The sequence below is a fragment of the Dendrobates tinctorius genome, unplaced genomic scaffold, assembly GCF_039654945.1.
Source record: "Dendrobates tinctorius isolate UK_male_01 unplaced genomic scaffold, ASM3965494v1 ptg000116l, whole genome shotgun sequence".
Classification (NCBI taxonomy): Eukaryota; Metazoa; Chordata; class Amphibia; order Anura; family Dendrobatidae; genus Dendrobates; species Dendrobates tinctorius.
The window spans coordinates 2,405,764-2,421,400 of NW_027361784.1; the positions used below are offsets into that span (position 1 = coordinate 2,405,764).

The 15,637-nt window shown below is 46.1% G+C and overlaps 1 long non-coding RNA gene across 1 annotated transcript; it reads left to right on the forward strand.

Annotated features, from left to right (window-relative positions):
* The first annotated feature begins 2,017 nt into the window (after window positions 1-2,017).
* Window positions 2,018-13,846, forward strand: LOC141101215 (uncharacterized). The gene is made up of 2 exons (XR_012234912.1): window positions 2,018-2,226; window positions 10,534-13,846. It is a non-coding gene; the product is annotated as an uncharacterized lncRNA (long non-coding RNA).
* Window positions 13,847-15,637: the final 1,791 nt, after the last annotated feature.

Below are 15,637 nucleotides of genomic sequence, written 5' to 3' on the forward strand. Positions count from 1 at the left end.
AAAGGCATCAACATAGAGTTTACAGGAGAAAAAAAGAGGCATTCAAAGAAAAGTACACAGTCCCTAAAGTAAAACATGGCAGAGGTTCCCTGATGTTTTGGGGTTGCTTTGCTGTCTCTGGCACTGGACTGCTTGACCGTGTGCATGGCATTATGAAGTCTGAAGACTACCAACAAATTGTGCAGCATAATGTAGGGCCCAGTGTGAGAAAGCTGGGTCTCCCTCAGAGGTCATGGGTCTTCCAGCAGGACAATGACCCAAAACACACTTTAAAAAGCACTAGAAAATGGTTTGAGAGAAAGCACTGGAGACTTCTAAGGTGGTCAGCAATGAGTCCAGACCTGAATCCCATAGAACACCTATGGAGAGATCTAAAAATGGCAGTTTAGACAAGGCACCCTTCAAATATCAGGGACCTGGAGCAGTTTGCCAAAGAAGAATGGTCTAAAATTCCAGCAGAGCATTGTAAGAAACTCATTGATGGTTACCGGAAGCGGTTGGTCGCAGTTATTTTGGCTAAAGGTTGTGCAACCAAGTATTAGGCTGAGGGTGCCAATACTTTTGTCTGGCCCATTTTTGGAGTTTTGTGTGAAATGATCAATGTTTTGCTTTTTGCTTCATTCTCTTTTGTGTTTTTTCATTTAAGACAAATTAAATGAAGATAATAATACCAAAGAATTTGTGTTTGCAATCATTTCCAGGAAGAAACTGAGTATTATCTGACAGAATTGCAGGGGTGTCAATACTTTTGGCCACAACTGTATGTCTGGCTATACTTTCCACATATACTGTATGTCAAGAAATGTCAGGTTCACACTATCAGTATTTGGTCAGTATTTCACAACAGTATTTGTAAGCCAAAATTAGGAGAGAAACAATCAGAGGAAAAGTATAATAGAAACGCGTCACCACTTCTGCATTTATCACCCACTTCTGGTTTTGGCTTACAAATACTGATGTAAAATTCTGACTAAATACTGAATGTGTAGCCTAAGATGTCCAGTCTGCAGGTCTCTATGCCGATCATCAATTGTTCCATACTGAAAAAGGTCTCCTATAATGTGCGCTTAAAGTGAACCTGTCAGCAGGATTTTTCTAAGTAAACTACAGGCATTGACAGGTTGGCGCTGTTAAACTAATTAAAATGGTACCTGGGGTGAAGGAATCTGTCTTGTGGTTCTTGTGTAATCAGTGTTAGAAATTTTCAGTTAATGATATGTCCATGCTTTGGGGTGGGACTGTAGGCAGAGTCTTATCTTGGTGGTCTAAACCAGAGAAACCAAGGAAATACCTTCCCACAGGCCACGCCGAAGCACAGTCTGTCTCTCTCTCTGTCTCTATGATGAGGGACAGGTTTGTGCTTCAGAACGGCCTGTGGGCAGGTATTTTGTTGGTTTCTCTGGTCTAGAGCAGGAAGATAAGACTCTGCCTACAGTCCTGTCCCAGAGCATGGGTATATCATTAACTGAAAAACTCTAACACTGATTACACAAGAAACACAAGACGGATTTCTTTACCCCAGGTATCATTTAAATCAGTGTAACGCTGCCAACGTGACAATGCCAACAGTTTACTTAAAAAAATCCTGCTGACAGGTTCACTTTAAGAGGATTTAGGCCTACAAATCCTTCTCTAAATCTTGATGTCCTCCCTTTTAGCTTGATGAGTTTATTTTTTTTTTAATTCTGTTACCCAAGATAATTGGTTCTGGACGTGTCTGGCCACTGTTAATCTTGTCCACCTCCATAGAATTGACACCGTGTATGGCCGTTCTAATTGAAAGATTTCTCAGCTGCGATGATTCGTTGGTCTATGGACAGACATATTAGTCTATCACTTGGTCTTTGCTCAGGCTAAACATAAAAGTGTTAATTCCCTGGTGATTAAAGCTCCGGCTCAGGAATCGAGAGCATTTGTCAAGTCATAAACCTGTTTAATTAAAGATTAATTGTAACAGATTCATGACAAATACTCAGCCCAGCGGCGTAGCAATTAATACAAACCTGGGTGATGAATTTGTAGAATTACTCGCTCTTTTGTGCCCCGTGCGCTACTACTTGCCACTTGTTTGGAAAGTTGTGGCTGCTGCCAGGTGCATGGTGAATAAGTTCCGAGGCTTGCGCAGCTGTCTGCATGGATTATAATAGACGGGTAAACAGGCTGATCTTCTCTGCTCTCTAAAAGCTTTGCTGAAATTTCCAGAGACAATGCCAGGCTCCATGCCATGTAAGTACCATCATCATTTTTCACTGGTTCTGCAAACTATCATCTTGCTGCAGAATGTTCCTTTTGACTCTTCCTCGTTTCTATTCTTGTGAAAGAACAAATCTAACTAAATACAAAATGTTCTCTGGAACCGATGTAAACCCATAGACCAACACATTGATAAAACAACAAGCAACCTCAGTGTAGCAAATGACAATTACGAGGGGCGTCTACTGTGCGTATCCCTTTCTTGTATACCCTACTAGCAGGGGTGAACCTAGCCTCTCCGCTGCCTGAGGCGGACAGCAAAAATGACGCCCCCCCCCCCCCCCCCCACGCACACAAAGTAAATTTTCATATCTAATCTGTAAAAATGAGTACAATAGTGGACATTTTGATTTAGATAAATAGAAAAAAAAGGTGTCCAAACACAAGGATGTCAGCGCCATCGCACATACATACAAGAACAACACGTAAGTATCCAGAACAAGGGTCATTAATGGCAATGGTAGGCCTGGCACAGGGCCGGACTGGGACAAAAATGCAGCCCTGCCACACAAATCCCACCAGCCCACAAACTATAACACTCCTCACCCCGATCAGTGAATTTTTTCTATACTTTGTCGTCCCCTCATCACTCTCTTTAAGGAGTTATTTGAAGAGCCACATGTGAATGGCACCACAGTGCGTATGACTGACCACAGCTCCATTTACATGGTGCTCTTCAAAGCTACGTTTCCCAGGATCATGGGGGTCCCAGCTGTCTGATCCACAACAAACAGAAAGTCATCCCCTATCCCCACATAATGCTCCATACAGTATTATGGGCCCCATATATTACTGCATACAGTATATTGGGCCCCAAATATTATTTCATACAGTATAATGGGCCCCATATAATACTTGATACAGTATAATGGGCCCAATATATTACTTCATACAGTATAATGGGCCCCATATATGACTTCATACAGTATAATGGGCCCAATATACTACTTCATACAGTATAATGGGCCCCATATATTACTTCATGCAGCATAGTAGGCACCATATATTACTTAATACAGTATAATGGGCCCCATATATGACTTCATACAGTATAATGGGCCCCATATATTACTTCATAAAGTATAATGTGCCCCATATATTACTTCATACAGCATAATAGGCACTATGTATTACTTCATACAGTATAATGGGCCCCATATATTACTTCATACAGAATAATAGGCACCATATATTACTTCGTACAGCATAATGGGCCCCATATATTACTGCATACAGTATAATGGGCACCATATATTACTTCATACAGTATAATGGGCCCCATATATTACTTAATAAAGTATAATGGGCCCCATATATTACTTCATACAGTATAATAAGCACCATATATTACTTCATACAGCATAATGGACCCCATATATTACTTCATACAGTATAATGAGCACCATATATTACTTCATACAGCATAATGGGCCCCATATATTACTTCATACAGTATAATGGGACCCATATATTACTTCATACAGTATAATACGCCCCATATATTACTTCATACAGTATAATAGGCACCATATATTACTTCGTACAGCATAATGGGCACCATATATTACTGTATACAGTATAATGGGCCCCATATATTACTTCATACAGTATAATGGGATGGGCCCATATATTACTTCATACAGCATAATGGGCACCATATATTACTTCATACAGTGTAATGGGCCCCATATAATTCTTCTACCCAAGCCCCGCTGTTCTGGTCTCCTCAGTGTATTCTGATCCTCCGCAGTGCTTGGCACAGGGTCATCATTAACTTTACCTATATTATTGTTCACTTGGACTGATAGTAATAGTGATTTGTTTGTACCCTGTTGTCTGGCGCTGGCCCACTTTATGGGGGTGCTCAGGGCATATGATTATACACCAGTAAAAAGTATGAGAGGCTCAATATGACCAGTGCCACCTAGATTCCTACCCCTCTTATTCGACTGGTACTGTGGGCACACTGACTGGTACTGAGGAAAAGAAAGAACAGAGAGAAAAAGAAAACAGAGAGAGAAAGAAAGAACAGAGAAAGTAAGAGGGGAAAGAAAGAAGAGAGAGAAAGAAAGGGGGGAAAGAAAGAAATAACAGAGAAAGAAAGAAGGAAAGAAACAGAGAGAGAAAGAAAGATTCTATAAAGATACTATAGCAGCCCGGCTCCCACTGTAGTGCCCACCTGAGCCTCCCGATGCAGGACATATCATGATCCGCTCACATGGCCAGCATCCCGAGTCCACGGCGATCCTGCTGTCCGCGCTGTTGGGGGAGGATACGTTGATGGATCTGAAGCATTCCCTGAAGTGCCTCCATGGTTCCGTCACAATCTCCTCCCGAAATTACCTCATTTCCAGTCAGCTTCTAGCACGTCACTTCCGGTGGAACGTCACGTGCGAATTTTAAAGTGCTCCTCGGGGCTCCGCCATGTACTCCTGTGTCCGCGGGAAAAGTAAGCTCCCAGCCGGGGCAGTGGGGCAGAATCTCTCTCAAAATCGGGACTGTCCCGCTGGGAGATATTAATGCTCCTTGTACACGTATGACTCCGCATACTTCATACACACATGGTTCCACTTTCTATGCCTCATACACACACGGCTCCATTCTGTACACCTTGCACACACAGGGCTCCACTCAGTACACACATGGCTCCACTCCATAAACCTCGCACACATGCGGCTCTGCTCCGTACACCTTGAACACATGTGACCACGCTCTGTAAACCTTGTACACAAATGGCTCCACTCCGTAAACCTTGTACACATGTGGCTTTGCTCATACACCTTGTACATACGCGGTTCCGCTCCATACACCTCACACACGACTCTGCTCCGTACACCTCGTACACGTGCGGCTCCGCTCTGTACACCTCGCACATGTGCGGCTCCGCTCTGTACACCTCGCACATGTGCTGCTCTGCTCCGTACACCTCGCACACGCGCTGCTCCGCTCCGTACACCTCGCACACGCGCTGCTTCGCTCCGTACACCTCGCACACGTGCTGCTCCGCTCCGTACACCTCGCACACGCGCTGCTCCACTCCGTACACACAGCTCCAATCCTTGTACACACACGGATCTGCTCCGTACACATCTCTGCTCCGTACACATCTCTGCTCCGTACACCTCGTACACATACGGCTCTGCTCCTTACACCTCGCACACACGTGGCTCCACTCCGTACACCTCGCGCACACACACACAGCTCCGCACACCCCACACACTCGCGGCACTGCTCCGTACACCTCGTACACACACACGGCTCCGCTCCGTGTACACACACAGCTCCACTCCGTACACATCTCTACAACGTACACCTCGTACACGTGCAGCTCTGCTCCGTGCACCTCCCACACGCACGGCTCCGCTCCGTACACCTTGTACACACGCGGCTCTGCTCCTTACACCTCGTACACACGCGGCTCCGCTCCTTACACCTCGTACACACGCGGCTCCGCTCCGTACACCTCGTACACACGCGGCTCCGCTCCTTACACCTCGTACACACGCGGCTCCGCTCCTTACACCTCGTACACACGCGGCTCCGCTCCGTACACCTCGTACACACTCGGCTCCGCTCCGTACACCTCGTACACACGCGGCTCCGCTCCTTACACCTCGTACACACGCGGCTCCGCTCCGTACACCTCGTACACACTCGGCTCCGCTCCATACACCTCACACACTCGAGGCTCTGCTCCGCACACCTCGAACACACACGGCTCCACTCCGTACACCTCATACACGTGCGGCTCTGCTCCGTACACCTCGTACACGTGCACCTCTGCTCCGTACACCTCACACACTTGAGGCTCTGCTCCATACACCTCGTACACACACACACTGCTCCGCTCCATACACCTCGTACACGTGCGGCTCCGCTCCGTACACCTCACACACTCGATGCTCTGCTCTGTACACCTCATACACACACACGGCTCTACTCCGTACCCCTCGTACACGTGCAGCTCTGCTCCGTACACATCGTACACATGCGGCTCTGCTCTGTACACCTTGTACACACGCGACTCCACTCCGTACACCTCACACACTCGAGGCTCTGCTCCGTACACCTCGTACACACACGGCTCCACTCCGTACACCTCGTACACGTGCGGCTCTGCTCCGTGCACCTCGTATACGTGCAGCTCCATGCACCTCGGTCCTCGTACACACATGGCTCTGCTCCTTACACCTTGTACACATGCGGCTCTGCTCCTTACACCTCATACACACGCGGCTCTGCTCCTTATACATCGTACACACGGCTCCACTCCGTACACCTCGCACACACAGCTCCGCTCCGTACACCTCACACACTCGTGGCTCCGCTCCGTACACCTCGTACACACACACAGCTCCACTCCGTACACATCTCTGCTCCGTACACCTCGTACACTTGCAGCTCTGCTCCGTACACCTCACACACTCGCTGCTCTGCTACATACACCCTGTAAACCCCCCTGACCCCACAAATAAACATCCCTCATCCAGGACGATGACAGCCAGCACAGACAGCAGTGTCCTGCATAAAACAAGGGTTGAGCCTAGACTGTATGGGCTCCTTCTAGGTCCTAACTGCAGCCCATACAGTCTAGCGCGTCTTCTCTTCCTGCCTTTGCTGTCAGAACACACGCTCCCCCGGTATGACATGCCCCCAGAAATGACATCACACCTGGAAGGAGCCCATACAGTCTAGCATTTATCGTAAAACAAGGGCTGATGCGCACAGGACCTGTGATGAGGTCATAGGAGGGGAGGAGTCAGGGTCACATGATATCCGGATTGAATACGCTACAGATGAGGGGAGGAGCGACTACAGGACCTGTGATGAGGTCACAGGAGGGGAGGAGTCAGGGGTCACATAATCAGGGGGCCCTGACTCCTTCCTTCCTGTGATCTCTTCAATTACAGCCTTTTGCACGACCACAGCACCAGTGTGCAGAGGCTAAATAGTAGGTGCTGCGGGTAGAGGAGCGCATAATGCCGCCCCCTGCTGCCTGCCGCTTCAGCACCTGGCTCAACTTGCCACATTATAGCTGCGGCCCTGCCTACTAGGACATAGAGTGGTATGATGTTCTCCTTTGGGTTTTAGTTTGACAGTACTACTCTAAATCTCTACACCAAGAAGCTCCTACAAAAATAAAAATGTACCAAATTACCCCAACGCAACAAGCATATGCTTTGGCTTTTAGGTCTTTGCTTGCAGTAGAAGAGACCCTGATTCCTGCGATGTGTCACTTACTGGGCTGCTTAGTGTAGTTTTCATAAAATCACAGTTGGAGGTTATTACGAGAGGACTAGTTAACTTGCTGCAGGGTAGTCCAACCCCGCCCCCACCACTGATTGGCAGCTTTCTGCCTATGTATAGTGTAAATCTGCCAATCAGTAGTGTGGGTGGGGTTATATAGAGCTCAGTATTCAGAAAACTGGTCGATCTGCAGCAGATAAAACAGGTTTTAATCTGCAGCACCCAGTAATATAAGTGGCACATCGCTGGAATCAGTGTCTCTGCTCCTAAGTCATGCTGCTCTCAGACGATGTACCAAAAGCCTGGTGACTTATTATCTTTAAATCATATGAGGGCATTGCATGTTCTCTTTACAGACTGTGTAAGTCTCATAAGGACCTAGTAAGTAGAAGACAAAGCCGCCTTGCAATTTAGTATGTACTAAACTTCTGCTCCCAAGCTGCCAGCTTATTCCTTCCTTCAAATACACTCGTGGACAAAAAATTTGAGACTGACACAAATTTTGGTTTTCACAGTGTGCTGCACTGTTTGATTTCTGAGGTATTATCAGCATTTTATAAGGTTCTGCTCTTTGACCTGGCAGTTGGATATCAGCTTCTAGGTCAAAAATGCCCATTCTTACCTAATCATTGCTTGGAGTGCATCACAATTTCTTTGCTTTTGTTTGTCCATCAGATTTTTAAGGTTTGACTACAGGTCCTGAATGGGATTGAGATTTGAGGAATTTTCTGTCCAATGTTTGGTTCACCGAGCCACTTAGTTATTAAGTTTGCCTTGTGACGTGGTTTCCATCATGCTGGAAAAAGCATTGTTCGTCTTCAAATTGCTCCTGGATTGAATGGTTAAGATTCCATTAAGTATTCTTACACACAATTCTGAGTAAGCCCACTCCCTGGGATGAAAAGCCCCCACACATGAATGGATGACCGGCAGCGATCAACTTTTCTTCTCCATGCAATCATTCTTCCAGGTGTTCCAAACAGTCTCAAGAGCTGGGTCTCACCTCTTTACTGTGCTTTGAGATATCACTTCAACCTGATGTGTTCCCATTAGGTTATGGTCTTGGTCTTTATAGGCCACAGATGGAGATGGAGTATTCAAGAACTTGGAGCCCATGCTGCCACTGAGGAAAGTTTCCCTGCCTTTGAACTTGTGACAAACCCAGTTCTGCAATATCAATAGGAAACTGTACTAGACTGCTGCCAGCTCTTCCCTGGACTCTGTGACAAACTCAGCTTCGGTAAATTGCAGAGTCAACTCTGCCATACTGCTGCCCTTTGTTGCCAATTGAAATCAACTGTATTGATACAGTATTTATTAATATTTCTGGAATAACTGGATGGAATATTATGTGATTATTTAACAGTCGACAAACTGGTAAAAAAAAAAGCCTATATTTACAAATTTAAAATTGTTTTTGAAGTGAATTTCCATTTTGATTGTGACCCAAATCCAAATCAAAAAAAAAAATATGATCTGTTCATATCAGAGGTGAATACCAAATCCCAATGTAGTGAAATATGTATATGTATGCCTGTATGACCAGCAGTAAATTAACATCTGCCTTAGCCTGCAGCTCTCCACACAGGTCATGACCTCATGTTATCCTGAGAAGGCAGTCTCCTGTCTCCAATCTCACCAGGGGGCTTTACTGAGAACCACAAGTGGAAACATTTCACACCCTCCAACTCTTTTGAAGAAGAGATGCCAATTGGAGAATGACACTATCTATCTAGGAGAAAGGTTACACAAAGAGTTTCATTGGTAAAATAGCCATGGTCCAGTAACCAGCAATTAGAATATTAATATGAGCGGCTGGTCTAGAAATTGGATCCCCAAGTCATCTATAAATTAGGCCTACACACAAACAAAAGGGTTCACAGTGAGGGGCAGCCTAGCTGCTGTGCTCCATTTCATATTCCCCCCTCCCTCGGGGACAGAGAATCAGGATGCAACTTTGGTTCGATATTTCTGTAAGTTTTCTCCCTTTTATTTTATTGCTGTTTTGCATATTTGTATGTCACTTTTTATTTCCATTTTTATGTCCTTTTTTATTGTAAGCACTGTACCTTTTATATTAAAGCTTAAAACTTTAATAAATCTGAACCTTGTTGCTCTAAAGAATCCATAGCCTTAGAGTGTGTGCTCCTGGTGATTGGCACATAGTAGTACTTCCGGGACTCATCACCCATGTGTTCGGTGAGTGATGGGAGCGTGTATGAGCGGGGTGTGTGGTCTGTGTCGGGGTGTGATTTATGCTCCCACTGCAGCATAGAGCAGAGGTTGAATGCTGGACTGAGTGAGAGGAGATAGATTAACCCTTGCCGGCGCAACCCCAAGTCACGTGCTGAGAAGCGGGTACGTCACAAATTGGTGGCAGCGGTGGGATATACGAATACATCCTCCCTGGTAATTCGTGACACCCAAGTATTGTCATTGAAGTGATTAACAAAGATTGTTGCTGGGTAATTGTTACATCTCCAAGTTGTTTATGATGTATTTGTTATATGGAGTAAATTTGCATAGCTAAGCGTGATCGGAGTCCCCATTACAATCCCCTGCATGTGATATTAAAATACTTTATAATACAAATATTGGGTGTTACTATAAATGCCAGGTTTTCTAGGCATTTTCTAGGTTGTCCTCATGTATGGGCAGCATGGTGGTTCAGTGGTTAGCACTGCAGCCTTGCAGTGCTGGGGTCCTACGTAGTGATGGGCGAACCCCTGAATGTTTGGGTCCGGCGGATTCGGATAACAGTTAAAAGTACAGTTTAGGTACCAAAATAGTACCCGAACCGCATTCAGTTGATTGGGAGGCCCAAACATCCATTGCTTGCCACACTGTCATAAGAAATTTCACTTGGTGAACTGCAGTGAACTCACTGAGCTCAGCGCTGCACCATGAGACTTCATCTCATGGTGTTATTGGTGATCTCACTGAGGTCATCATAATTCATCGGCCCGGTTCACAGCAAAGTGAGCTGGGAACGCAGCCTCAGTGACTAACTCTGCATATATTTGTCAAATACAGGAACACCGGAGGCAGGACTGGAGTAGGACGGCAGGACTGGAGCAGGATGGAACAGGAACACTGGAGGCAGGACTGGAGTAGGACGGCAGGACTGGAGCAGGATGGAACAGGAACACTGGAGGCAGGACTGCGGAAAACAGCAAGGAACACGGGTAGTAGGACTGAGAGGCTGCTGCGGGGAGCAGACGAGAACAGAATTGCAGGAGCAGAGAGCACACAATGAAGCGAGGCCCAGTGTGCTAGGAAACACAACAATCAGGCACCTCCCTCAGGGGGGAGCGGCCTGATATGCTCCTGTCTGGTCTGCCATTGGTCAGGGAGGTGCTTCCGGGTCAAGGCATAGCCGGAGCACAAGAAGCAGGAGGGAGGCGCGGCCGCGGCCTATGGCGCATGCACATTGCATGCACGGATGCCGCCGGCCGCGCACCTGCCAGAGGCGACCTCCATGGATGTCGGGCGGCGGGAGGCTGCGGCGTGGGAGCAATGGCCGGGTGAGTACGCAGAGACGGCGTAACACTTTGCAAAAGTAATATACAGTGCGTTAATAGCAGTGCCATAATGACAACATAAATACAACCAAACATAGCGCAAATAATACTAACACACATTGATCATTTATTGGTTCTACACATCAAGGAATCCTAATCCAAGTAATACTGTTACATTGTTAGTAATAGGATCCATGGTGATCATATTTTTCAAGTACTGGGCCATCTGAGAAACCATCTTCAGCAGAGCAGGCTAATAAGCCATGTTGGGGCGGAGGGGTTGCCTAGCAATGATACATCTTGCATGTGGCAGTGTGTACATACATGTAGGTGCACAGCTTCATACATACAACATCCTTCACCATTTATCAAGGACTAAACCTTCCAGACATTCCTTCCCTGGCGTTTCCATGGCAATGAATCTCTTGTGATAGAAGGCATTTTTTCCCCAGATGCGGACACAGCTTTGATATCGCTGTCAGGCGGCAGTACGGGTGTTGAATGAACATTTTAACCTACTGTAGTTCGTACACCTTTCTTGGATTTGCCGACTGTTAAACAATTTGGCAATTTCAGACGTTGCATAAAATGGAGTAAATTTGTCAGCAGCCACCAATGATAAATAAGTCAGAAGCGTAAAAAACAGCTGGAGGCGCATATGAATACGACAGACTTCCACTGTGTGCACCAATACATGAAACGAAACTTCCTACTCAGTAATTTTACACCTGAATTAATTTATAAAAAAAAATCAATTTGTAATGCAAGTCGAGAATGGGAAATGGCGTAGTGTGACCGCTGACGACACTTCTACCAATTACCGTAAGTGCTGAGTATTCTAAAAAAGACCAGTTGCTTGGGTTACACTCCCTAATAGCTACAGAAACTATGTAGGATTGTTATGCAACACATCTATAGCAACCAGTTTGTCTCGGATTACGACTGGCCTGCCTTCATGGTGTGCCACCTTGTCATAAGAATTCACCAAGTTCCCTGGACTATCTCCTCTGTTTCTTAAAATGCATTACTAGGTTACTTGAAATGTGGCTGAGTGGTGCAGTCCTGAGGTTGGTTGTGGTGTATGGACTTCACAACTGAAGGAGTAAGAGTAACGCTATGGTGGCCCTAAGGCCTCTTTCACACTTCAGTTGTTTGATGTCAGTTGCAAACCGTCAAAGTGTGAAAAAACAGATCCGTTTCCGCTATGCAAAAAAACTGATGCACCGGATCCGTTTGTTGGAAGGATCTGCTGTAGCCGCTAATTGCATGAAATTTAAAGGAACAGCGGTCTGGAAAAGGAGAGAGAGAGACAGAGAGAGAGAGAGAGATTTTCGCCTCTGCCTGAACGGCGTTTGGGGTTAAAATGCATGACAGGACAAATGTTTCGGGCATGCGTACTTTAAAATAGCGGGTCCGCCACTGAAAAAAAATGTTCCTTTGTCCATCTACTTCAGACGGCAGATGCTACAATTCAAACGGATCCGTCAAAAAACAGATGCAATGCATGACCATCAATCAAAATCCGCCGCTAATGCAAGTCTATGGGAAAAAAACGGATCAGCCAAAAAAAGCGCAGATCCATTTTTTTTATAAACCTGACGTCAAACAACTGAAGTGTGAAAGAGGCCTAAGATAGACTAGGTAGTGTATAGAGGCTGCATTGCTATCTGTGAGAGTGAGGATCTGAGGTGGAGTCAGAGTACCCAGTGGTGATAAACGAGCCAGGGATTAAACCCTAGAGACTCAGGAAAAAGTGACCGAACAGACAGGAGAGAATGTTCAGAAGTTATGATCCTTAGCAGAACGGTGAAAGTTTGGGGCAGATCGACACTTGACACGAGATGGGTGTAGGGGGGAGAGTTTCCACTGTGTAACCGAACCGGAACCAAGGAGACTGTCACCAAGGTTCCTAGGGGACTGTTTCCGGGGGACATAATTAAAGGATGGACCAGGGAGAGTTCTAGAAGGAATGGGGGTGGAGCAGGTATAAAAGGAACTGAGAACGCCAGCAGGAGGCACTCTACAGAGCGGGAGAGAAGGAGCAGGAGGCCTAGGTGGTGTCAGAGAGCCAGAGCCAGAGGGAGTGAGCGACAACCAGAGAGATTGGAGGGGCACTCACCACGTTCAGGGAGCAGACAGCACCAAGCAGCCCAGCAGAGGGACGCCGACCACGCTCCCGGCACCTAGACCCGTGGCTGCTACTTTCCAACTCCAGCCAGTGGTTGCAGCCTGCCTGCTGCCACCCGCGGCCGCCACTGCCCGACTCCAGCCCGTGGCTGCTGCCTACCCGCTGCCACCTGCCCGACTCCAGCCCGCAGTAGCAGCCTACCTGCCGCCACCCGCGGTCACCGCTGCCCGACTCCAGGCTGCGGCTTGCCCGCTGCCACCCGCGGCCGCTGCTGCCCAACTCCAGGCTACGGCCTATACGTCCAGGCCCCCGGCCATCGCCATCCCGCCCCCACTGGGAGGCCCAACGCTGAGGAACTCTTCAGGGGCCTGTTGTGCCCTCGCTCCACCTGGGCGTAGGAATGCCAGAAGCTTACAACTCCTTGTCGGCTGGGCCCAGCGGCTGAGACACCGAATAGACACCTACAACCACTCTGCCGGACGTCAGAGAAGGATAAGTGACACGTCATAGTTGATTAATCCTAGTTCTTGGACCTGTAGTCGGCCATACCGCGGTCTTATAGTTACCGGTTTTGACCGGGTAGTTAATATACTGTAGTGTTACCTGTGTATTATTGTTTGAATCCCTGCGAGGATAACTGTTGTCAGCTTGTTGGTTACTCAAGATAGCCCCTATATAAAAGTTGCATTTAAGCTCACTTCGGCTCCCGTCTCCTCACTACATACTGCATACCTCGGGATACTACATGGGTGTGGTGAGAAACTGTGGTGATTTGGGACTACTGTATGTGAAGGAACATATCGGAAAAAATTCTGGAACAAATTTTTCAAACCAGGTTTTTATTTTAAATTTATTTTTCTTTAAGTTTTTGATATATATTTTTCAATTTTCCATATCCCTATCTATATTACACAATTCAGAAATCTTCCAATTCTCACGCTGGTCACTAAGTTTAATACACACCTGTCCAGCGTATCCCGGTCTTCACTGTCTTCACCTAGGTCCTTGCCATTTCTTGAGCTCCACGGTGTGTGTTGCAAGTTGAGTAGAGGGGATAGATCAATTACATCATTCTCCTAAACCTATTTAAGACTCAGTTAGATACACCTGTGTCTTGGGATTGAGACTCTAGACCTCTATGTTTGGTGTACGCCACCTTCTCCGTATAGTGTCTTTAACTTGCTTCCATCCCTGCTGGGCTAAACTTCATCATCCTGAGATTTCTGTGTGTGTCAAATCCTTGCTGTCAATGTGTCCTCCTGCTTGCTGCATCAACGCCCGGGATCCATGTGCGGTGTGCCCCCCTGGACCTAAGACTTTGGGGATCCACCTTCCTTGGTGAGCCCTAACATATAGGTCCTGTTCAGAAGACTTGTCAGCAGTTTCATTATCATTGAAGACAGGATTACAACAAGCGGTATCAATTCTATATTCAGTAGGTAACATAGGATCCGCCATTCACAATATCTGATGGTCACAACTCATGTCCACACCGCAACCGGCAAAATGATCTGTGTCCTTCACCTCTTCCCTGCACAATGTCCTGTGCCCAGGTCAGAGTATGCTCAGAAAATGACCAGAGACAGTATATTGCTGCTTAAACCTGCGGGGCTGAAAAGTGCAAGAAGAATAAGCCTAAGGCTGGGGTCACACTAACCGGCGCAAAATACGGTCCGTAGTTTACAGGCGTAATACGGATGAATGACCTCTAAATAGTGCTCCGTAGGTCATCCGTAAGCAAGGTGTGGTCGCGTATTTTGCGCATGTGAGCATCCGTATGTAATCCATATGGCGAGATTTTCTCACAGCCTTGCAAAATGGACATATAATGGAGCCCTATGACAGGGTTTCTAATAGAAACGAAATAATAGATATAGACACATAGAATGCATATATATATATATATATATATACATACATACACACACAAGTCATTGTGACAAACATATATATATATATTTATATTTCACAGAGTTCTTCATGGCAGAATAGCCGCTAATTAAATTGCTGGCTTCTATGAAATCATTCCCCAACCCGACATGAAATGACACATGGTTTCCATTCAGTAAAGCATTTCATTTCATGTATTTTTATATGTCCCTGACTAATAATTAGATGAGGGTTTGTGTGCAATATTTGGGAGTTGTAGTTGTTTTAATGGGTTAATTCGTTGTTTAAAAATGCGTGGACTTCCCATTGCCCTGTAGCATTGGCGAATGGGTTAATCTAACAAAGGGTTAATGTCACCTTACAATCGAATGAAAGAATTGATATGTTTTAGATTTAAATCTGCAAGTCACAAATAAGGAGCGTGTGCTGCATGAGACTTCAGGATTCTCATTTACTTTGATGGCATCAGGAAACCCTTTACGTTCTGTGAAAAATCTGCACTAAAAAACAGCAGCAAAAATGAAAAGTGTGCACACAGTCTGATAGACTGCAGACATTGAAGGTAACCTAGAAAATGATCCTTAAACCATAACATTAA